The sequence below is a fragment of the Myotis nattereri genome, assembly GCF_964212035.1.
Source record: "Myotis nattereri genome assembly, chromosome: 14".
Taxonomy (NCBI): domain Eukaryota; kingdom Metazoa; phylum Chordata; class Mammalia; order Chiroptera; family Vespertilionidae; genus Myotis; species Myotis nattereri.
In genome coordinates, this window is record NC_138089.1 from 5,628,396 (window position 1) to 5,650,966 (window position 22,571).

A 22,571-nucleotide genomic window follows, 5' to 3' on the forward strand; every position below is an offset into this window, starting at 1 on the left:
GCCCCCTGCGCCCTCTGTGCGCCCCCTGCGCCCTCTGTGCGGATAGGCCTTGGGCTGTGCCCCCTGCGCCCTCTGTGCGCCCCCTGTGCCCTCTGTGCGCCCTCTGCGCCTTCTGCGTGGACAGGCCTTGGGCTGTGTGCCCCCTGTGCCCTCTGTGCGCCCCCTGTGCCCTCTGTGCGCCCTCTGCGCCTTCTGCGTGGACAGGCCTTGGGCTGTGTGCCCCCTGTGCCCTCTGTGCGCCCCCTGCGCCCTCTGCGTGGACAGGCCTTGGGCTGTGCCCCCTGCGCCCTCTGTGCGCCCCCTGCGCCCTCTGCCCCGACAGGCCTTGGGCTGTGCCCCCTGCGCCCTCTGTGCGCCCCCTGCGCCCTCTGCCTGGACAGGCCTTGGGCTGTGCCCCCTGCGCCCTCTGTGCGCCCCCTGCGCCCTCTGCCCGGACAGGCCTTGGGCTGTGCCCCCTGCGCCCTCTGCGCGCCCCCTGTGCCCTCTGCCTGGACAGGCCTTGGGCTGTGCCCCCTGCGCCCTCTGTGCGCCCCCTGCGCCCTCTGCCTGGACAGGCCTTGGGCTGTGCCCTCTGTGCGCCCTCTGCGCGGACAGGCAGACTGGGAGGGCTGCTCCTTGCCTCACGTTGCAAAGGAAAACCGAGACAGTGGCACCAGAGACTAAACAAAATGTTGAGTCTAATTTTCAGACAGTATATGAGTTTTTGGAAATCTAAAGTGCATATATGTAACCTTAGGAATACAGATGTAATCCACCCTGTGTAAGCACGCGCTACCGGTTACTGTAAGCCTGTGCAGCAGTTCTGCTCTCCCGACTGCGCGGCAGCCTCTGGCCATAGCCCTCTCCCCTGTGACTGAGACATGGACGCCCAGACCCAGGTCGGAGGATCTGCTGGAGGCCAGGCAGCCAGTGGCTCCATGAGAACAGCCACCTGGGCTGCTGGCGAGCTTACAGGGGCACCGGTGTGCCTGTGGACTAACCCATGGAAAGCCCTGTCCTGTCGCTGTTCTGAGAGGTTGGAGTTTAGAGGGAAGCCTTTCCTCTGTGGGATTCTGCTGGCACTCGCTCTGCTCACCCCGGCTTCCCCAGACCCGCGCCCCTGCCCCTCCTGGCCCTGCCCTCCAGGCACCTCTGAAAAGGCCCCTGGCCCTTCGGCCCTAGGACAGACTTGACAGGCTGGATTCTGGTTTTCCTTCCCTGATTGCTCAGATTCATTTCTAGGTCATGTTAATGACGTCTTAGAAACTTCTACCCAAACAGCATCCTCTCCCTGCTGGGTCCTGTGTGGGGCCAGGCCCCGGGCACTCCTGTGGGACCCGCAGGGTCAGCCAGCTTCACCGGGGCCCAGCTCTGGGCTGTCTTCCTGGCTTCAGCCCTGCCACGGCCGCCTGGGGAGCAGAGCTGAGGCCGGGCATGGGGCAGCGCCTGGGATAGCGCCTGGGGCAGCGGCCCGCTCCAGGGAGGCAGGTACTGGCTCCGCACTTCTAACACCGCCCCCCCCCCCCCATCCATGCGGCTCCCGTGTTGACAACCACAGGGCATGGCTCCTTTCCATGAAACTCCCCCAAGGCCCTCTCGCTTCCCATGGCAGGTCCCTGCAGGAAGTCCTCACTCTCCTGTGGCTGCAGGCCTTTCCTGAACCCCACACCCCTCCAGGCTCCGCTCCACCACCCCGAGGCCCTGGCAGCTGTCACCGTCCCAGGAAGGGCATGCTCGCCCCCCACCCCCACCCCTGGACTCCGGTGCCTCGTGAGGAGCCCGTGCCTTTGCGCCTGGGGTTCGCCCCACCTGGCCCCCTTTCTGCTGCAGAGAAACAAAACGTACCTGTTCCTCAAGACGATGAGCTCCACGACCCCGTCCTGGGGGAGCCCGGGTGTGAGCGCCCCCCGCCCTCGCCTGTCCTCCCTCCAGACCAGAGCTGCTGGGAGCACCTTCCAGGGTGAAAGGGGCCGCACGTCCGAGATGGAGCCACACGTGAGCCAGGCAGCGCGTGGGGCCTTGAGCACTAGACATCTGACAACTAAGGAACTGGATTTTTAGTTTCCATTTCACTGTAATTTAAAAAGCCATAAGTGGTTTAATTACAATAGCCACTAATGACGACTGTTTCGGACGGCACAGACCTGACGATGAGCTCCTGAATCCACTGGCACCCGTGGGTCACTGGCCGTGGCTAAGTGACCGAGAGGCAGAAGCTGAGCCCAAAACAGCCTCTTCCCTGGTTCACACGCTTCTCCACACGCAAGTGCAGTCCCGCCCGGACCCACGCCGCCTTCACTCTCATCTCCGTACCCCATTTACAGACCCAGAAATGACTGAGGCTCAGAGCCGTTAGGTGACTCAGCCGGGTCATAATTATGCAACATAAGACTTGATTACATTCGCCAGCTACTTCTAATTACATGGTAAACAACAAGTTTCTTCCGGTATTTTTAGTTCTGGGCTCCTGAGAAGGTGAGCCCCCAGAGGATGCTCTGTGGCCCTTGTCATTCATTCCATGCTTCCGGGGGCGGCTGTTCCCTCGGCGCTGAAGTTACAGCATTCCTTGAGTCCGGGCTGTTGTTGGCTGGGAGCAGGTGTGTTGTGTTACCACCACTGTGGAATCTGCCGCCACGGGGGCCACGGGGGCCCCGGCAGCCTGCCCGCCTGCCGTGCAGGAGGTGGTGCAGCGTGGACATGGGCATGCTGGCGGGTATGTGAGGAGACTGTGGAAGTGAAGGGTAGCAGCCACAGGCCAGGGACGGGAGTGGCATTAAGGCTCATCTAGGCCCTAATGTAGCCATGTCTTATATCCTAAAAGCGTTTTTCTTGTGCAGTTTACTCGTACATCAGGGTACTGTTAGAGGGGGAGGGGGGTAATTGCATTTTTGGTGCAGAGTGACTCCCAGTTCTTATTTATAAGAAGGCTATTTGATTAAATCCTTATAGCTTCCTAGTTCATTCTATTTTCTTTGCACTGTATTATGAACAATAAGATGATTTTACTTCAAGGGAGCATAAGATATTTTTCTTCAAATTAAATCTCCCTCATTCACATAAATATGAGCTGTGATAACATTTTTATATCTGCAGAGTTGTGAACAATACTATGCAGATACGACCTGCTTGACTTCACGTTGCTGATCACCTTTAGTGGGAAGAGGAAAGAAGATTATTTACTGAGAAGTTGCTTTTATGAAGGAACCAAAGAATTGTTGGCATTAACTTTACCAGAATTAATCAACTTTACTTATTCAAGAAGGTATATTAGTGTTATACCTGAAACTAACATATCGTCTGTGAGTTATATCTAATTACTAGTAAAAAGTAAGAAACTAAGTAAGTAGATATATTAAGTGCCTTTAATAGAATGGGGGCCCGGGTTACCAGGAGAAACTGCTGATGAGGGTGTGGCATGAGGTGGCGTCGTTGCTGCGTTAGCACGAGCGCTATATGCCGGTGGAACGGAGAGCAGCGAGGTCTAAGGAGAGCTCCAAGCCTGGCTCTCGGAGGGCGTGGGGCTGCGCCCAGCTCTGTGGGACGGTGACTTCCCTGGAAGAGGGCAGCGTGCATGCGCGGGCATTTCTGCTGAGGGTGGGATGGCAGTGAGGAGCAGGCAGCGGCCTTGGACATTCCAGCTTGGCTTTCTGGGCCTCAGGAAGCGAAGGACGTTTTAAGCAGCGGTGCGACTTGCATCTGGGAGGCCTGCAACGTTTGAGCGTTCACATCCGTTTTCAGATGCATCCCCAAAATATCGAGATGTGGCGAGGGAGCTATCCAGGAATTGGGAGAGCTTAGTGACCTTACATTTCACCAGGGTAGAAGTTTGTCTTCTGCACGGGCATGTGCGTGGCCTGCCCGGGTCGCCGTGGGACACCGGAGCGAGGACGGCGTCCACCCCGCGCGGCCCGGGCAGGTGAGGCGAGGTGCAGCGCTGAGTGTCCCTGGCAGAGCTCAGTGAGCCCTGGACCCGGGAGGAGGTGCCCCGGTGAGAAGGGATGGCGGCCGCCTGTAGGCACCTCTTTCCAGAAGTTTGCGAAAGGGACATGGGGTGCAGGCAAATTTGCTTATTTTGTTAGATAACAGAGATTAAGGCCTTACCAGAATCTTTTACTGAAACCTTATTGGAAAGTTAAACTTCAGAAGGTTAGATGCCTTTCTGACAGCAAGTCCAGGCTTCTCGGAGGTGAGAACAGGCCAGCGGGAAAGGCGGGCTGGGCTGTGCCGGCAGGAATCCCGAAGAGGAGCCCTGGCCAAACACACACACCACCTCGGCCGTCTGTCTGTCCTCTGCGGAGAAGTGGCTGTGCAGGTCCTCTGCCCGTTTTTCAGTTGGGTTGTTTGTCTTCCTTTTGTTGAGTTGTATGAGTTCTCTATATGTTTTGGAAGTTAACCCCTTGCCAGATGTATCCCTGGTGAGTATGTTCTCCCATGCAGTGGGCTCCCTTTTCATCATGATGCTGGTCTCCTTTGCTGTGCAGAAGCTTTTTATTTTGATGTGGTTCCATTTGTTTACTTTTTCCTTTGCTCTCTTGCCCTAGTCGATATATCGGTAAAAATTCTGGTCTGTTAGATGTCTGATATTTTGCTGTCAACGTTTTCTTCTAGGGTTTTTATGGTTTCACGACCTACATTTACGTCTTTTATCTATTTGCAGTTTATTCTTATTTTCAGTTTTTTCCTGTGTATGGTGTAAGTTGGTGGTCTAGTTTCAATTTTTTTGCATGTACCTGTCCAATTACCCTAATAGCATTTATTGAAGAGACTGCTTTATTCCATTGTATGCTTTTGCCTCCTTTGTTAAATATTAATTGAGCATAATGGCTGGGGTCAATTTCTGGGTTCTCTGTTCTTTTTCATTGATCTGTATGTCTTTTCTTGTGCCAATACCATGCTGTTTCTATTACAGTGGCTCTGTAGTATAGCTTGAAATCTGCTATTGTGATTTCTCTACCTTTGTTCTTCTTCCTCAAAGTTGCTGTGGGTATTTGGGGTCTTTTTTAATTTCATATAAATTTTTGGAAAATTTGTTCTAGGTCTGTGAAATATGCCATAGGCTTTTTGATAGGAATGGCACTGAATCTATAGATTGCTCTGGGTAGTATGGACACTTTAATGATGTTAAGAGGCACATAAAAAATGCGCAACATCACTAATTGTTAGAGATGCAAATTAAAACAACAATGAGGTATCACCTCACACCTGCTAGAATGGCTACCATCAACAAAAAGTGCTGGTGAGGATGTGAAGAAAAGGGAACCCTAGTGCACTGCTGGTGGGAATGCAGCCGCTATGGAAAAAATGGAACTGCCAATTGACCCAGTGATCTCACTTCTAGGAATATATTCTTAGAAACCCCAAACACCGATCAGGAAGGATGTATGCACCTCTCTGCTTATTGCAGTGTTATTTACAACAGCTAAGAGCTGGAAACGGCTGAGTGCCCATCAGCAGAGGAGTGGATAAAAGCTGTGGGGCATCTACACCAGGGAGCACTCTGCAGCCATAAAGAGAAGGAGCTCTCGCCGGCCTGTGTAGCTTAGTGGTTGAGCCTTGACCGATGAGGTCACGGTTCAGTTCTCAGTGAGGGCACATGCCTGGGTGGCTGGCTCAATCCCCAGGAGGAGGCGTACAGGAGGCAGCTTATAGATGATTCTCTCTCATCATCGATATTTTTATTTCTCTCTCCCTCTCCCTTCCTCTCTCTAAAAATCAATATAAAAAAAAAAAAAACCTTAAAAAGAAGGACCTCTTGCCCTTTGAGTCAGCATGGAGGGGCCTGGAGAGTATTATGCTAAGTGAAATAAGCCAGTCAGAGAAAGACAAGTATCACATGGTCTCACTCATATGTGGAATCTAATGAACAAAATAACCTGATGAACAGAATGGATCCAGAGCCATGGAAGCGTGCAGGGGTGGAGGGAGGTTAAACAAAGAACTCACACGCATAACCGTGTTCACAGGCAGCAGTGCGGGAAGCCTGGGGAGGGGTGGGAGCAGGGCGGAGGGGTCAGTGGAGGAAGGGACATCTGGGCACGTCCAACAATAAAGATACATTTAAAAAGCAACAACGAACAGCCACCTGGGCCTGGCGCTCTGGGGCTTTTGGTGTAATGGCGCCAGCTCCACAGACCCAGCGCGGACAGCTGCCCGTGGTGTGTGAAGCGTGTGTGGTGACTGGTAGTGAACGTGCTGGACAGATTTCCATGGAAGTGTGATGGTCAGCTGAGCCCGAGGCCTGCTGTGTCCCCCCCCGGCCCCCCGCCCAGAGGGCTTCCATGTGCCTCTCCTTTTTTGTGAACGTCCTCCCAGCCCTTTCCTAGGAGAACACAGGTTGGTTTCTGGTGTGTCTTGTCCTAGGAAGTGAGAGGTGGGGAGGGAAACTGCCTCCCTGTGTGCTCTCAGGTTTTCCTGTGGGCTTTCTGGCACCGCCACCGTCGTCTATCTTCGATTTGTCTTTAACTGGAAGCATTTGGTGCATTAGCTCTATTCTGTTACCTATCAAAATGGTCAGATTCGCAGGCAGCACGTGACAGAGGGAGCCCGCGGCCTCTCCTGAGTCAGCGTGAGGCTCCCTGTAAACACTGGGCAGTTTATTTGCTTTCCTGAGGGTGTGCTAAGTGAGGCTGCAGTTAGAGTGGGATGGCCTAGCACTTAGGGCTGCGTTTATTAAATAAATTTGTTCTCCGACTCAAGTGTTAAGTATGCATTATGAAACCTCCAAGCCAATTTCGGTGATTGCAATGTGCAAATATTTTTTTAATTATGTAATTAAATAGGACTTGGCCTGCAAAGTCCACCAAAGTAATTTATTAATTGAATCGTCTGATTTAATTGTGTGTTATTGCCATGTGTTGGGGGCAGTGGGAGCACCCCTTCAGGGGACCCGGCCAGGCCTGAGGCAGGGTCTCTCCCAGGCCCCACACCCCTGGCCTGGCCCTGGCCCAGAGGGCAGGGTCTCTCCAGGGTCCCCACCCCACCCTGGCCCAGCCCAGAGGGCAGGGTCTCTCCCAGCCCCCCCCCCCCTTCCAGGGTCTCTCCCAGCCCCCCCCCCTCCAGCCCTGAGGGCAGGGTCTCTCCAGGGTCCCCACCCCCCCTGGCCCAGCCCAGAGGGCAGGGTCTCTCCCAGGCCCCGCCCAGCCATGTGGGGCTGTGTTAACCACTTCTATCTCTCCCCAAACTCTGTTTTCATGACTCTTGATTTTAAGGAAAAAGAAAAGCATTCTTGCTGGGTAGAATTATTTGTCATTCATTCTCTCTATTACTACATTATTGAAAAATGAATCACTCTTTTCTTTTCGGCTGTGCCCTGGGTACAGGCTTACATAGAGCGTGTGCCTGGGTCCATGTGCGACGGGAGCCGTGGCTGGAGCCGCCGCGTCTGTTTCCTAGAAATGTCACTTAAAGGCATTGTGGTTTCAGAGCAGCAGCTGTGACTGAAAAGTATGTAAACTAAGCTGTTCTTGCTCATATCATTTTTATATTCTTATGTCAGACCAGAAGGCTGCTTTAAATTTATTTTTCATTGTGTATTAGTTCTAGAGCCCAATTTTTTTCCTTCCTTGGGAACATATGTTCTTTGGGACGTGTGATACTCAAGCGCTTAAAAAAATACTAATTGTAGGTAAAATAACAATGCTGGTAAAATAGTTTCTTCTTTGAGTATTATATTTAGGAAAAGGTTAATTTTAAAAATTAACTCTCACAAAGTGCAGTTTGGGGGGCGAGCATCTGTGTTTTAGGAAACGAAATAATTTAGGCCCACGGTACTAAGTCACGTGAAAGGCAGTAACTTTGAGCAGCCCAAATAGCTTTCCCAGAAGGAAAGTATTTTTTATGTTAAATATAGTTTATGTTGCTACTTTAGAACCCTCCTTTCCAGTGGGCCGTTTACTTAAACCCTCAGTTAATATTTCCATATAGAAACGCCTTTGTCTCCAGGGCTCGCTTTGCAAATTCCCATTTAGTATGCGGTTGTGTGAGTATTTATTCAGACCGTGTGGTACCCCACACCTGATCGAGTGACCCGTGGCGTCATGCGAGCCGGCACGGTTTGGAGTGGCTTTTGAGTAACGGCGGCCTCGCGGGCGGAGGCGGAGGGCGATCACGGGAAACGCGCCGGGCCTGGGCGGCAGCCCGTCTGATGGCGCAGCGCCGCTGTGCACGTTTGAACACGGGACAGAGCAGCGTTCCTTTTCCTGAAGAGCTGTAACCATGCAGCAGGAAGCATGGGCTGTAGACATTCCGTGGGCAATAGGATTTGATTACAGGTGTTGGTATTTCCCTCCGAGCTCAGGGTCTCACTTGGGGAGTGCTCCACAATGATGTGTTTCTTTCCAGCCTTTGGAAACAAATGTGAGCCTAGCAGTTTGCCCTGAGGTGAGCACAGGCCCTCCGTGTGGATGCCGCAGGTGAGGGAAGTGCCTTGAAGAGGAAGGCGGCCCCCCAGGGTGTCACTCTGCTGCCACAGCCTGTCTCTCTGTGCCCTGCGGGGCTTCCTCCAGGGCACTGCTGGCAGTAGCTTGGTGCATAGGTTTGTCATGGCCTTGGAAAAGGGCCTCTCGGAGCATGGGGTGATGGGTGCAGCTCAGGCCCCGGCCATCAAGGATGGACACTGGGCAATCCGCTGCACCTAGGAGGGTTCTGGGAAGTTCAGGGTGGTGGCCAAACGCGTATTCAGACAGCTTGGGGCAGGCCGCTTCCCAGCCAGAGCACAAGTGTCTCCATCTAACAGCTCCGTCAGGCAACCACTGGGTCCGCTGGGCATCATCCCTGCGAGCCACTCCTTGTCCCCCCAGGGATCGAGCCTGGAGCCTGGAAGCGGCTTAGCAGGTCCTGGCACACTTGCTGGAGAAGGAGAGGGACGGAGACTCCTGCCTTCCAGGGAAATGCTCCCTCCACCTCCCCTTGCTCCTTGCCTGAGGTGGGAAGGATCCCATGTCCACTTCACACCAGAGTTGATTAAAGGAAGTTCTTAGAAATAAAGCCTAGAGGAGGTGGAGAGGTGCCTGGAGCGCTGACTGCTGAGGACTCCAGCTTCAGGTGACTGGACTGGTTCCGGCCACCACACTTTCTAGCTGTTGCTTTTCCTCCTTTGCCAGCTTCGGAGGCCTTGTCCCTGCTCCCCTCCACGCCCCGGGGTGGCCTCAGTCACGGCCGCCCCTCCCCAGAGGGGGGCTGGACTAGACCCTCGAGGTACCTTTCAGCTCTGACGTGTTCGTTCTTCCCCCTCGTCTGAGATCTTTCCCATCTCGAGCCCTACTCCTTCCACTTAGAAGTCTGGGTCATAAGCTGCTGCAGGAGAAACCTGAATGGTGGCCGTGAAGACACAATACACCTCACTTGGTCCCCTGTTTTGGGGGGACATCCTTGTCTTTTGTCACAGATAAAACTTGGTCAAGGAAGTTCTGGTAAAATAAATCGGCCACTTCGGATCTGAACGAGGTGAGCACTTTTCTGTTACGATGAGGATGAGGATGAGGATGAGGATGAGGATGAGGATGATTTCTGATGCTGTTAAAGCGAGGTGGGGCTCCCCCGCCCCTGAAGGAGCTCACACCGACTGGACGGGCGGAAGTGCCTTCGCAGGGAAACAAAGGCCTGCTTCCCAGAGAGACTGGCTTCTGTAGGAAACTGGGAGACGTCCCCTCCCGGGGCCAGGTGTGCATGAGCTCACTGACCCTCACCCAGCCCTGTTCCCGCTTGTAATTCTTCTGAGGCAGAGTTCAGCCAAGTCAAAGAAACATGTTATTAAAGGTGGGCTCAAAGGCATTTCAAAAACAAACAAGCTGTTGAAGATCCTAAATCAGTCACAGAGTCTGTGCGCAGACTTGAGACCCAGGGGACTGCACGGAGCCAGGGATCCGGACGGTGTCCTCTGCCTCCTGTGAGCGTGTCCCCGAGTCCGTTTTGGCCGTCAGCGGTCAGGCGGCTGACACCAGGCGTGGGCTGTAGCTCCTTTGCAGGGAATGGCTTTCCCTCCACGGAGGCAGGTGACACCACAGCCCTGTGCCTACGTCCTGCAGCGCACAGTGAGGGAAACGGTGCTTGGGTTTTGTTTTAGAGATTCTGCTCCTAGGAGTTTACAGTCTGAGGCGTCTCTCCTCCCCGCCTGCCAGTCCGCAGGGCCGGGGGCTCCGGCGTGGGAAGGCGGGGCTCGGCCCTGCTCCCGCCATGCCTCCTGCACTTACGTGTGCCAGGCCCTTCTCTAAGCACTTTTTTGTGTTGAGGCATGTATTCCTCAAAAGCGCATTGCACACCGTGAGCAAAGCCTCGTTATGGATGAGCGACTGGGGCAGAGCGCAGGGAGCTGCGTCCGGCCAGCGGGCGCCCGGCTGAGTGTGGAGCTCAGGCGCGTGAATCCACGACGGCGCTGTGCCGTGCGGCCTGGCATGTTCGCAGCAGGGCGGCCTAAGGAAGCATCAGGAAATAGGATATTCATCCTGCACACCCTCGCCTTGCCTCCCCCCCCCCCACCCCCCTGCGCCCCCTGATTTAAAGCCTTTCTGTTTTGGTTGTTTTCACATTGCAGCCTGTTCGCCACTAAGCACTGGGTGTCAATCACTGGCATCGTTACAGCTTCTCCTCCATCAGCTGGAACTTTAACTGACTGTGGAATGCATGTTCCGCGTGGAAAGTAATTGCAGAACGCAGGAGCAAGAGCGGGGACCTTGGGGTCGTCTTGGACTGCCCGCCCGGGGCCAGCGGTTCCTTCCAGGGACCTGGAAGCCCAGGTGTCCACTGGACACGAGCTCCTTTTGGAAGCTTACGCTCCCGGAGAGCAGGCCCCACCTGCAGCCCTGCTGCTCCCATGACGGAAGGGAGGGGCCGGCACAGCGCCAGGGCCCCTCTGAGAGCTGTGCCCTTGGAGGCCACACGTGGACCCAGCCCTGTCCCTGCACTTCCGCTCTTCTTGCCTTAGGAGCTGGAACCTGCTGCACTGGGAGGTGGCAGCATCTCTCACAGCCGGGCCAGGCTTCTGCCCAGCAGCCCTTCTCCCCTCCGGGTCTGAGCTTTCGGCAGACTGCTGTGGTCAAGAGGCTTGGAGGCCCCTGGCCTCACTATTAGCATAGCACCCGTGGGTGCCAGGGGCCCACCAGCCAGGTGCCAGGGGCCCACCAGCCAGGAGCCAGGAGCCGGCGGCGGGTCCCACCGCTTGTACCTGGCGGCGGGCGCTGCTGGTGGCAGGGAGGGAGGTGCAGCGCTCCGGGCGCCTGGCACGGGGCGGGGTGAGTGTAGAAGGAGCTGCCATGGGCCTTAGGAAGAGAGGCCTGGGAACGGAAATGGGGCCGGTGCCAGGAAAGGCTGTGTCATCATCTGTCTTTTCTCTGGGGCCGAAAGGTAAGTTCCTACTTCCAGGTCACGCGCAAGCACTGTGGGCACACAGCTGGCAAGTGTGCAGGGCAAGGGCCAAGGAAGTCGGGGTGTGGTGCGTGCTGGGAGGCCGTGATTTCAGGGAAGGACTGTCAGGGTCTTCCCGACTGCCGACTAGGGAAGGTGTCTTTCCCCCGGTCTGTGTGCCACAGTGACGTTTAACCGGGAGCCACGCACATCGGAGGGGAGCCCCCACACGCCGCGGCGCGAGGCTGGACCGCAGCTCAGGCTGCCCCGTGCTCCTCGTTCCACATGAGTTACTGAGCAGCCGCGTGTTCTGTGCTGGGATGCAGCAGGCACGGCAGGTGACGTTCTTGCCTTCATGGAGTTTACATTCTGATATCTTGTTCCATACTGAGCTGCACAGTCAAATTAATGGGGCAGGTCTCATCTGTAGCCTAAACGTTCCCAGGAAAACCAACAAAGTCAGTTTAGCTTCGAGATGCCAGGGCCAGATGTGCCCCTAGGAAGACTGTCTGAGGGCTGCCATGGGCGGCCGCGAGCTGCCTCTGGCAGACACTGGGCTTAAACAGCTCGTGGAATCCTCAGCCCCAGCTGCATTCGCTGTGTGTGTCCCAGGGTTGCTGCCGCTGCCCCGCCAGAGCCTCTGTGGTCTGGGCAGAAACACCCAGAAGGGACCCAGAAACCAGCCCCTGGGGAATCTAGGCCGGCCTCCTGGTCCCAGGACACGGGGCTGTTGGGGAGGTGGGCAGCCATTGTCAGCAAGAAAGCACAAGTACACCAGGCGTGGATGTCGTCACCAACCCTCCCGCAACACACACACACACACACACACACACACACCCCGCCTTGCCCGTCTGCGTCCCACTGAGGGGCTGCGGGACACAGGGCTGCCTCTGCCGTCCCGCAGAAAACGCTGGGCGGTCTTATCCGGCGAGTTCCATTAAAAGCCTTCATCTTCACCTTTGAAAGCAGTTACATACCCACAGACATGCCCTAACTTTTCAAACACCCATCTGCCTCCCCAAATAAGATGCGTGTGGCAGGATTTTGTAAGCGGCAGAGTTTCTGGTCTAGTGTGCCAGGCAGGCTCTGCTACACGGAGGGAATCATGGTTTTGATCATCCCGGGTCCGCAGGCTCTCGGGTCACAGCAGCTGTGGGTCATCGTCTGTGGGGCGAGCTGCGAGGAGCACCCTGTGCGCACCTGGCGGTCCAGCCGATGGAGCGCGGGGAGACCACCACAGCCTAGTGCACCGAGAAGTAAAGAGTTAAACGGAGGAATCTTAGGGCTCTTTTTTTATGTCCACATCTAGTTTCTGCTAGAACAGAAAACACAAAACGGTGGAGATTAAGGTTTTGAAGGGGTTTCTCTTGAGCCTGAGCAGGTACATCCTGTGGGGACCTCACACCACAGGACAGGAGGTCCTCAGAGGGCTTCAGGGAGGTCCCACTCCGAGCGATGATAGCAAAACGGAGTCCGTGAAGTGGAGGAAAAATTAACACGCCAGTTTCTGTGTAAAAGGCAGCCTTTGCCTCCTCAGTGCATTGTGTGAATTTGCCGTGCAGGGGACCTAAGCGAAGCCGTTCGGTCCTGTGGCGTTGGTGTGGGCTGGCCAGGCGGTGGGTGAGGGGCACGGGCCCAGCCTGCGGACAGCCAGATGGCCACGGGACACAGCTTTGTGTTCTTGTTTGCTCCTTAAAGCAGTTGCAGAATTTTGCCCTTGGCGATATTTTCTTCACGCTTGTATGTTCTGCTACGAATTTACTTTTGTCAGAGTACTTTGAAAGAAAAGCCTTGCTCTAAAAATTTATTTTTTACTTAAGTTATAAACTTGTGAAGTCAACAGTGTGTTCATAAACATATTTCTTAAATGTTAGACATGTTAGTAAATGGTGGGGGGATCAGCTTTTCTTTTTTCTTAGCACAGTGATTTCGACCATATTTTACGACAGTTCACGGAGAGAGTTTGCAATATGATGAATGTGGGCTTGATGATGTGTGAGTGGATGGACGGAGGCAGACAGCAGACACGCTGTTGCTCCGTAGTAATGAAGCTTGTCTGATGAGAGCTTTAACTTTCTCTGTTACTTGTAGCCGAGTCTTGGGTTGTGGTTTCCCTGTTGTGTTTACAGCACATCTGACTTGGTGATATTTAAGTTAAGAGAGAGTCCTTTTGGGTAGGTTGGTGGGTTTTTTTGCCTGCATGTTTGGTTGGCATTTATTAGAACTATTTATTACACCACCACTGAAATTTATATTTCTTTCTTACTAAAAGCAAATTACATTTTGCGATCACCGTGGCAGAAGATATTTAAGATGTTCTAACTGCTTATAAGGGATAATATTTTATCACTGAATGCTCCTAATAGGAATTGCTTTGGAATTCTTTTTCCCCTTTGATAGAATGCTTCAGAATAATTTAGTGTCCTTTTCACAGCCTGCCTCTCTCTCTCTCTCTCTCTCTCTCTCTCTCTCTCTCTCTCTCTCTCTCTCCTCAAACACGAGCACAAACGCGGGGTCCATGGGCAATGGGCTGCCCTCCCGCTGCGCACAGATTTCCAGCTTAGCTGGGAAGCCGAGTCCTGGGAGAAAACAGGAAGCTGAGCCCTAACCTTATGGAGTCCCTGCCGGCTTAGTCACACGTCTGAGGCCGCTCCCGCCAGTAACGAGGCCGCTGTGTGCATCCTCTCTGATCAGCTCTTGAGTGTTTCAGTGAGTCTATCTTACACGTTAGACGCGATAATCGGCAGACTTAGAAGGTCCCCATCTGGACTGGAGAGTTCTTTCCCTGGGAGATGTTTTGCCTTTTTGAGATAGCTCTCGCGTTTCATCATCTGTTCCGCCGAGATGAAGTGCGTATGAAAAGTCAGTGACTCTCAATCCATCTGCTGTTATTATTTTCCACTGATAATTGGCTCGAACAATGAAATGTCTGTGTCTGCAGCCTTTGAAACTGTACACCCTGTTTATTTCTGGAGGTCTCACTGCAGCCACCCCCTCTTCAGACTCCGGAGCTGGCAGGGAGCGGAGCCTGGGTGAGGGCCGCGGCTCTGACCGGGCGGCGCCGGGGGAGGGAGTGGGTGTCCTCCCGGGTCTGTGGGTTTGCTGCTGCACCCAGCACGCGTGCACCGCCGCTCACGGGACCACAGTGCTGCACCCCTCGCCTGGACTGGCGTCTTTATTTCCCTGTCTCACTGCAATGTTAATTTAGTACAGTATCCAGTGGGTCCTGTGGCATTCGATGCCACGGGTAATTGTGTAATATAGCCGCTTGCATCCAGGTTTGCACAGCGCAGAGCATTCCTCCAGCAGCGCCCCATCAGCTTGCTCTGCCGGCCGGGCCGCGAGCTGAGCTGAGCTGAGCGGGGAGCCCGCCCGCCTGCCAGGCTCGCCTCGCCTGCCGCAGAGGCCCCTGTCCAGGGTCAGGTGGTCACACGTGGTTCTGTGGTTATTTTGCATCAGGTTAGTCACTGTCGTCGATGGAAGTTGGTTATCTAACACCTTATTGGAAGGTCATTTCAAGACAAGATAGTGAACAGAATAGGTATCTTTAGTTTCTGTGGGAACCTCTCTCAGAGAATCTGTGTTTGATTCTTTAGGGCTTTAAGAATCTTTTAGTTTTGTTTCTTGTGTCCTCATGTTATGCCATGATACGTGTTTGAAATGGGCTTTTTGTGTGTTTGTAATTTTTAAAAAAACTTTTCAGCAATATTCTTTCGCTTTTGTGGTAAATTGCTGTAGCCAGAAAGTGGTATTGTAGTATCAACCCAATACAACTCGCCTTTGAACTCGAAGCCATCTGCTTCCCGGCAGAGACCATGGCGGCCTCCCCGAGGCCTGGCGGACCCCCTTTCTGACCCAGTCCTCAGGAGATCACACAGCAGGCTGAACCCGCTGAAGACAACCGCTTTACGTTTCCCCCGAAGTCATTCAAACTGCCCAGAATTATTAAATTAATTAGGCGACTAGGACCAAAGCGTAGCCGACCGTACAGTAGAGTTGGGGTGAGTGAGCTGACCGCTCCCCGAGGAGACAGTGGGCTCCAGCACGGTACGTTCTCCTCGTGCTCAAACCCCTGGTGTCCGAGGACGGTTATGCTGAGCAATGGCACACTTTCTGCCGAAATGGAGAGAATCATAGCTGTCATCATGTTACGTAATTGAAATTGCAAGTGGCGAGCCGCGCAGCTGAGAGCGTCCTCTCACACGGGGGTGATGTTTGTGAGCGAGCAGCGCGGTCATGGGTGGGTGGCTTTCGAAAGGCGGGCATTTGGGATCATTTTGAACAACTCAAATTATTTTCCTTAAATCATTTGTGAACTAAGGAGTGTAAAGTAGCATTTTTGTTTATTTTCTTTGATTAGATCGGTGTGACTATTATATGTGTGAGTGTATATGCCCATGTATATGCATGTACATAGTGTGTCTGGGTTTTATATAAGTATGTCTTCTACAGCATAACATGGGCCTTACTCATGAGGATCGGTTTGCAATGTGTCAAAGCAGGGAAACAAGACGTATACATCTGCCTTAAACTATGGCTGACCCCGAGGTCGCTTAGAACTCCCGGGAGGGAGCTGGCCCGGGCAGCTGGCTGCCCGGTGGGCAGCCCATTCTGGCTGCAGTGGCTGGGGGTGCGGCAGCAGCACCAGACCCGCCCCCGCCCTCCCGGAGTCAGTTCTTCACTACGAATGAATGCAATCCATTTAATTGTTATTATAGCAACGTAACATTGAACCTTCTCCTGGGAGTCCTTGTCCCTGGGACTGGCCGGGCTCCTGTCAGAGAGGACAGGTAGAAGGCCCAGCCGCTGATGGAGCCAGTTACTCATTTGCTGAGTGTTTGTGTTTATGCAAAGGGGCCTCTTCCTGCGCCTTGAATCTAGTCAGGCAGTGGCTTTGTTGTGCTTAGCCCACATACCTCCAGTCCTGGCTCACTCGCCAGCCAGAGCCCCAGAGCCGGGGAGCCCAGGCTCCCACTGCCTGCAGTGCCTCCCTCACCAACTCCCACCTCTCCCCCTTGTGTGAAAATGCCTCTGGGCCCTCCCTGCCATGAGCCGGTAAGTGTGGTGGGGAGCCCGGGTGATACTTTCGTTTCGTTTTACAAATGTTGAGAGGTGCCTTTGCCTCTCCTCTGGCGCCTCCCCACAGACAGCGTGGGGCTCCTGGCTGGTCACTCCCGGCCCTGGCATGGACAAGTGCAGTTGCCTCTAGGATGTGGCTGAGCTCCGGACCGCGGGGAGGGGCTCCTGGGAACCTGGGGGGCGGGGGCAGAAAGAGGTGAGAGAGAACAGCTTTATTATTCTTTGTATTCACAAATCCTGTTTAGTCACTGTCCTGGAGAGAATGCTGCCATTGTTTGCTAAAGGGCTTCAAACAGGGAGTGAAGAGTGGGGAGCAGGAGCCCATGGCTGCTCTGCAGTGCCCCTGGCATGGGCTCTGCGGGTATTAATAGCACCCGGGCTGGCGGCCTGGGCCCAGCTCCGTGCGGGAGGAACTGTGCCCCTGCAGGAGCAGCCCTTCTCCGGCCGGCCCGCGCCCTGGGTGCTCTAGGAATCGGGGTCTGGAGCTGTTGGTCTCCCGGGCCTCACCTGGACTGTCTTGTCACTGTTGTTGTGTGTTGGTTCTGTCCCGGTGCTTTCGTTGGAAATCACCCTATTCAGAGGCGAATGCAGTGTTTTTTAAACTGAACTTTAAAAAAGACTCAGAACTTCATGCACTGGGATCGTGCTGAGGAGTGAGGGTGACTCTGCTCCGTGTAGAACGCTGCCCTTTCAGGAATGAGCTGCCTCCGGAGAAAGGCCACAGCCACAGCGGAGCGCCCTCCCTGCGGACGGTGCGGGGGGGGGGGGGGGGGGGGGGAGTGGCGCCCGGGTCCAGGGGGCTCTGGAGCCAGTGCACTGGCCCGGGTTTGAATTACTCTTTTCAACAGAAGAGAGTGCTGTTCCCCCACAGGTGGGAGCTGTAAGAATTCAAATAAAAATGTATCAACCTGATTAAAATACGAGGGACTTGGGTCTTCTTGGGTACAAATCACTTTAAAGACTCAGAAACATTTATTAGCAGCGAGGCTGCTGAAGGATTTTAATAATAAAATTACAAATACCCCATCTAATTGTAAGTATGTGACTTTTACGCTCAGCTTTGAAGGGAAATACTTTTTTATGAGGAAAAGTAACTGTCAGTGCACCTTCTGTGATTAGCGCCATTGTATTCTTAAATTTTGATTGATAGAGATAATAGTTTTCACTTAAAAATACAGACAGGTACTTAACTTTCCATGACAATAGCTATTTGCATTTCTTTTATCTTTTTGTTTAAGGTTTGTGGGGGTTGGGATGGATTTGATTATTAACTCTTATTGCTCACTAGAGGTAAATTTAAAACAAAGGCTTTGTTAGTGCTTCCAAGAGAAAGCAGCAAATATTGTTTTTAGATTTCAACATTTAAAGGCTGTTAAAGGATACTATCAACTATTTTCACATGGCCATGCCCAGGGTTTCGCATTCTCTGCACAGCCTGGTTTTCTGAATGACGTGGGCCAGTGTGACTTGCTGGGCCTGCCAGCTGGAGGCTGCCCTGACCTCTGGCGCTGCCTGTTCCTGGCTCGCAGACTGGGCTTTCAGTCTTCCTTTAGATGGCCCAAAGCTAGGAGAGCCCCGCGGCTGAGGAGAACGGGAGTCAGATGTTCTTGCTGCATCAGGAGGGGCCCAGAGTGGGTGGGGTGGTGGTTCTAGGGGGGTAGATTTCTTTGGTAGTGAGAAAGCAGGGACAGGGGTGTCCTAACCAGCCAACCCCTCCCTCCCAGTGGCCGGAGCTGCAAGGGTTCCTTGTCAATTCTTTTTTTTCCTTAACATATTTTATTGATTTCAGAGAGGAAGAGACGGAGAGATTGATAGAAACATCAATGATGAGAGAGAATCATTGATCCACTGCCTCCTGCATGCCTCCCACAGAGGATGGAGCCCGCAACCTGGGCATGTTCTTTGACCAGAATTGAACCCGGGACTGTTCAGGCTGCAGGCTGACGCTCTATCCGTTGAGCCACACCAGCCAGGACTCCTTGCCATTTCTTTCTTTTCCAGTCTCCTTCCTTCCTTCTTCTCCTTTTTCTTTTCTTCCTTCACTGATCTTTTCCTTCTCTTTCTTTTTCCTTTTTATGTCTATAAACCTGACTCAGAATGTAACCACTTTCGAAGTTCTTTGAAGCAGAGAAACAATACTTTGGGGTTGATTTCTGCGTGGATTTTCTTACAACGAAGTGACCCTTGTATTACAGTTTTTCAGCTAGACAAATCTGTGTTGACATGCTTCTATTTTTCTAAGAAATCTTTGATAAGCAGACATAAAAGCTCAGGAGTTCAGATTCACCGAGGAGACTGCAGTCTGTGGAAGCTGGCCCGTTTAGCCCTCCTGCCGTCTTGACGAGGGGTAGGCGTTTGATCGGAGCATTGGGGAGCGTAGAGCATCTGAACCTGTTCTGGACTTGAGGGGCAGGGATCCCCCAGCCACACAGGGGCTCTGAGCCTCCGCCTTCACCGGCCGAGCTGGCTGGGACCCCCGCAGCCCCCGTGACATGACACGCAGGGTTCACAGCCAACGTGTGCAGGACTGAAGGTTGAGATGACATGTGCTGGCCTCCGTCAGTCACTGTCATGCAGTTGTGTGAAATGAACGACAGGGCAGGAACCCTGATGCAGGTCATGCCTGGAGCAGCTGTGGAAGGAAGGGGGGATACTTTCAGTGGGAAATAGAGGATATACTGTTCATTTGCCGTCTTGGGAGATGCAATCACAACTCCACGTTTACCTGCACTTGGCTGCAGGCAGGCCATAGTGGTTGGCACTGTGCACGCTTTTTCACACAGATTACATTAGGGTCAGTGTGTCCATGTGAAGTGTGGCACTGAAGTGCTGTGTTAACTGATGCAGGCTGCAGAGCACCCTCCCCCCCCCCCCCCCCCCGCTCCTTCTGGGGGGAGGGGTTGGGAAGGTGAAGGTCACATCAACTTTCCTAACCCAGGGGGTGTGGGACTGCATTGATGTCTAGGTCAAGGTCCCGGGGTCAGCAATAGTTTCAGGTCAGTAACACTATAGCAAACAACAGTGAAGAAGCCACACGGAACAATTCTACACAGGGCCTGACGTGTAGAGAAAAGCATAAATGGAAATAAGTAATTTTTATTAACCATATCCCTGGCTCATGTTTACAACCTAAAACCAACAGGAAACTTAAGAAAGAGAGGAAAAGAAAAAAATGCAATTCATACGTCGACTGCATTTTTTTAAGAAGACGGGGCTGGAGGACAATATTTTTCTTGTATCTTTTTTTTTTTTAACCTAAACGCTTCACATAATCATTTGAGTTTTAGATATCATCATGCTGCCAGTAGCATTCAGATAAATAGTTGACAGATTTGATAAGCAAATTTATTGTTTAAAAAATAGCAAATACAGTTTTGGAAATAGGAGTCTGGTACTTTGGGAAGATGAAATACAACTTTCCTCTGGGTGTCGATTCCGGTTCTTCTAGGCCCAGGCCTGGGCCCTGGCTACCCTGATATTGACAAATGCCACTCACTGTAGCCTGATGCCAAACAGAGCTGAGCTATTCATCTCTTCTCAGCAAAGCCAGCGAAGTATCTTTTAGATTACTTTGCTCATATATACTAACAACTAAAACCAACAAATAAATTAATGCGGGGTCAAATATGAGTATGCATTAAAATTTATGAACTTCAAAATGGAGGAAAAGATGGCTTGAATACCACTGCCAGTTTTTATGTACAAGTACAAATTAAACGCAACCAATTCTGTATTGCTTTAGTAATTGTAAGTTGGAGGACCAAATGGATAACTTTGTTACGATGAACCCCCCACCGCAGGGAAAAATTACATTTGTGGTGTCTGGAGGGTGGGCAGCCTCAGTTTCTCCCCTTGTCCGCTGATGGATGTTACTGTGTTGTGCAGAGAGGAGTAGAGGAACAGGGCCAGTACTTACCCGAAAATGTTCTGCAGGTTTGAACACAGTGTTACAGGTAACTTTGTTCCAAGTAGGCGTTTTCAGCAGTTTCTTTAAAATTAAAGTTTAATCAGGCCCAGTGGCTTGCCAGGCCTGTGTGACAGCAGCCTCACCTGCGTGGCAAAGGCTGATGCTGGCGGTGTGACTGCCATGCAGGAGGGACGAAGCCCAGTAGATAAACATGAGAATCAGCTTAGCTGCCTTCGCTAGAGCACGTTTCCGATGAGAGGAGTGACACGAGGGGGCTCACCCAGACTCGGGAGGGTCTGCCAGGCTCCCTCACTTCCCATGGAGACCCGGAGGGAGGAGCAGAGCCTCCGTGCGGTGGTCAGTGGCCTGGGGTCTGAGAGCTCCTCTGACTGCGTGCGTCCGCTGCTCTGCGTCCCAGGCCGCACTGCCGTCGCTGTTTCCTGAGCACCGCTCGCCCGGCCAGGGTTCCCCCCTGCAGAAACCTATCCTGGCACAAACACCAGCAGGAAAGTGCAGACTGTCATTTTCTGTTTGAATTGTTTTGTGTAAAAACAAAAAGGTTTTGGGCAGGTTGCAAAATAGTAATTTTAAGTCCCAGAGCTAGGGTTTTCCCCCACCCAAATGGTGAGCATTTATGGTGAAAACCTCCAATTTCCTCTTAGAGTAAACATGAAAATTATGATTTCACTCAGAGCCTGCATTTCTTTCCAATCTTAATAGCAAGAATCTGCATACACTTGCTGGTGGAAATGTCATAAATTGGCCTTGTATCAATTCCTCAAAGATAGCGCTCCCCCAGGGGCCCCCACAGATCTAGCCCCCGTGCAGCCAGCGTGCGCTCAGCGAGGCTGCCTCCCCTGTCAGGGCTGCAGCAGGGGCTGAGCAGGGAGACGCCCTGTGTAAACTCTAAAGCACTCCGTTCCATATTGTTCTGAAGAGTGAGCAAAAGGAACTAACATTTCAGTAAAGTGATGATACAATTTCACCGTCTTAGAAAATTAGACGAGCATTTGGCCGATCGATGTGGAATGAGTCCTGTTCCCTGTCGCTAACTTGATCTAAATTAATAAACAAATGTTTTTCTTTTCACTTATGCCGTATGTTGAGCCCAGCTCCATGGCAGAGAGGGGCAGCCTGCAAGGTTCTTAAAGGACCACACTGTTTTGCATAAGGGCGCGTACCTGCAGGAGTGGATGCGGGAGAGCGTGTTCATCCTTTCTTTGTGTTTTAGGAAACTTGCTTTCAACGGCTTAGTTCATCTGACACGGACCGTTTTTATGTAACTTATTTAATCTGGCAGAGACATGCTAAGTGGAAATATTCTGAGAACAGCTTCCACTCCCATCAGCCCCATCCCTCCCCACCCTGGCACTGTGGGGAAAGGCCCAGAGTGGCCACAGCCGCTTGTCTGCGAGCACTCTCTTCCAGAGGGAGCGAGAAGCCGACGCCTCAGTGCCTTCGAGGCTGAGGATGGGAACCAGACAGACACGCCCGCATAGCAGTCTGCTTTCCACACACAGACCCGCGAGGCATGCACCGCTCCACGCGAACATAAAGTGACAGGCAGCAAGGCAAGAAGACGTTCATGAGTAAAGTTTGAAACGGTTCACCTCGACTTTTTCCGTTGGAGTTGTCTTGTTGTCCTGAAGAGCTCAGAGGCATGTGGTCCAGATAGTGAGGTCTTGGGACTTGTTTTTATTAGCTCTGAAAGTCACTTGCCATTGAACATAACTGAGTCCCTTCGTTGTTTTTCTTGAATCTCCCAGGCAAGAGAGGTGGTTGCTACTTTCTGTTGACATTCAGATTTTGATGTTCTCTTTTGTTTTCAGGGTAAGAAGTGACCTTTTGAGGTGACTGTAACTGAAGATTGCTTCACAGAAGCCACACAAGGTAAATGCAGACACCATTAGTGGGATGATGTGTAGGGTAGTAGCTGTCACCTTTTAAGCATCTTCAGTTCTCTTCTGATCTACATATTTACCAAATGGATGTGCATTTATTTGTGTGTAAGTATGTATGTGGCATATTTTGGGAAGTCATTAAAGAAGAGATCCCCTTAAGAAATGGTCCACAGAGTCATATTTCCCCCCAAATATCAAACTTTTCCCCTTGGTTGAAGCTAAATTTTTTTGGGGGGGTAGGGGGTGGGGGGTGTTGAGTTGGATTACAGTTAGAGAGGCATATTCACATCACAAAAGTGGCGATTTCATACAATGAACTTGCTGCTAATAAGAGTAACGCGTGTCAGTGCTCTGAGCCGGTGTCA

The 22,571-nt window shown here is 52.5% G+C and overlaps 1 protein-coding gene across 2 annotated transcripts in view; it reads left to right on the forward strand.

Moving 5' to 3' along the window:
• Positions 1-22,571, forward strand: part of FOXP1 (forkhead box P1) — a 554,371-nt gene that overhangs the window by 236,932 nt on the left and 294,868 nt on the right. For both annotated transcript variants that reach the window (XM_081106428.1, XM_081106427.1), the window contains exon 3: positions 22,135-22,195. The gene's annotated coding sequence lies outside the window, so the exon portion shown is untranslated. The remainder of the gene's footprint in view (positions 1-22,134; positions 22,196-22,571) is intronic.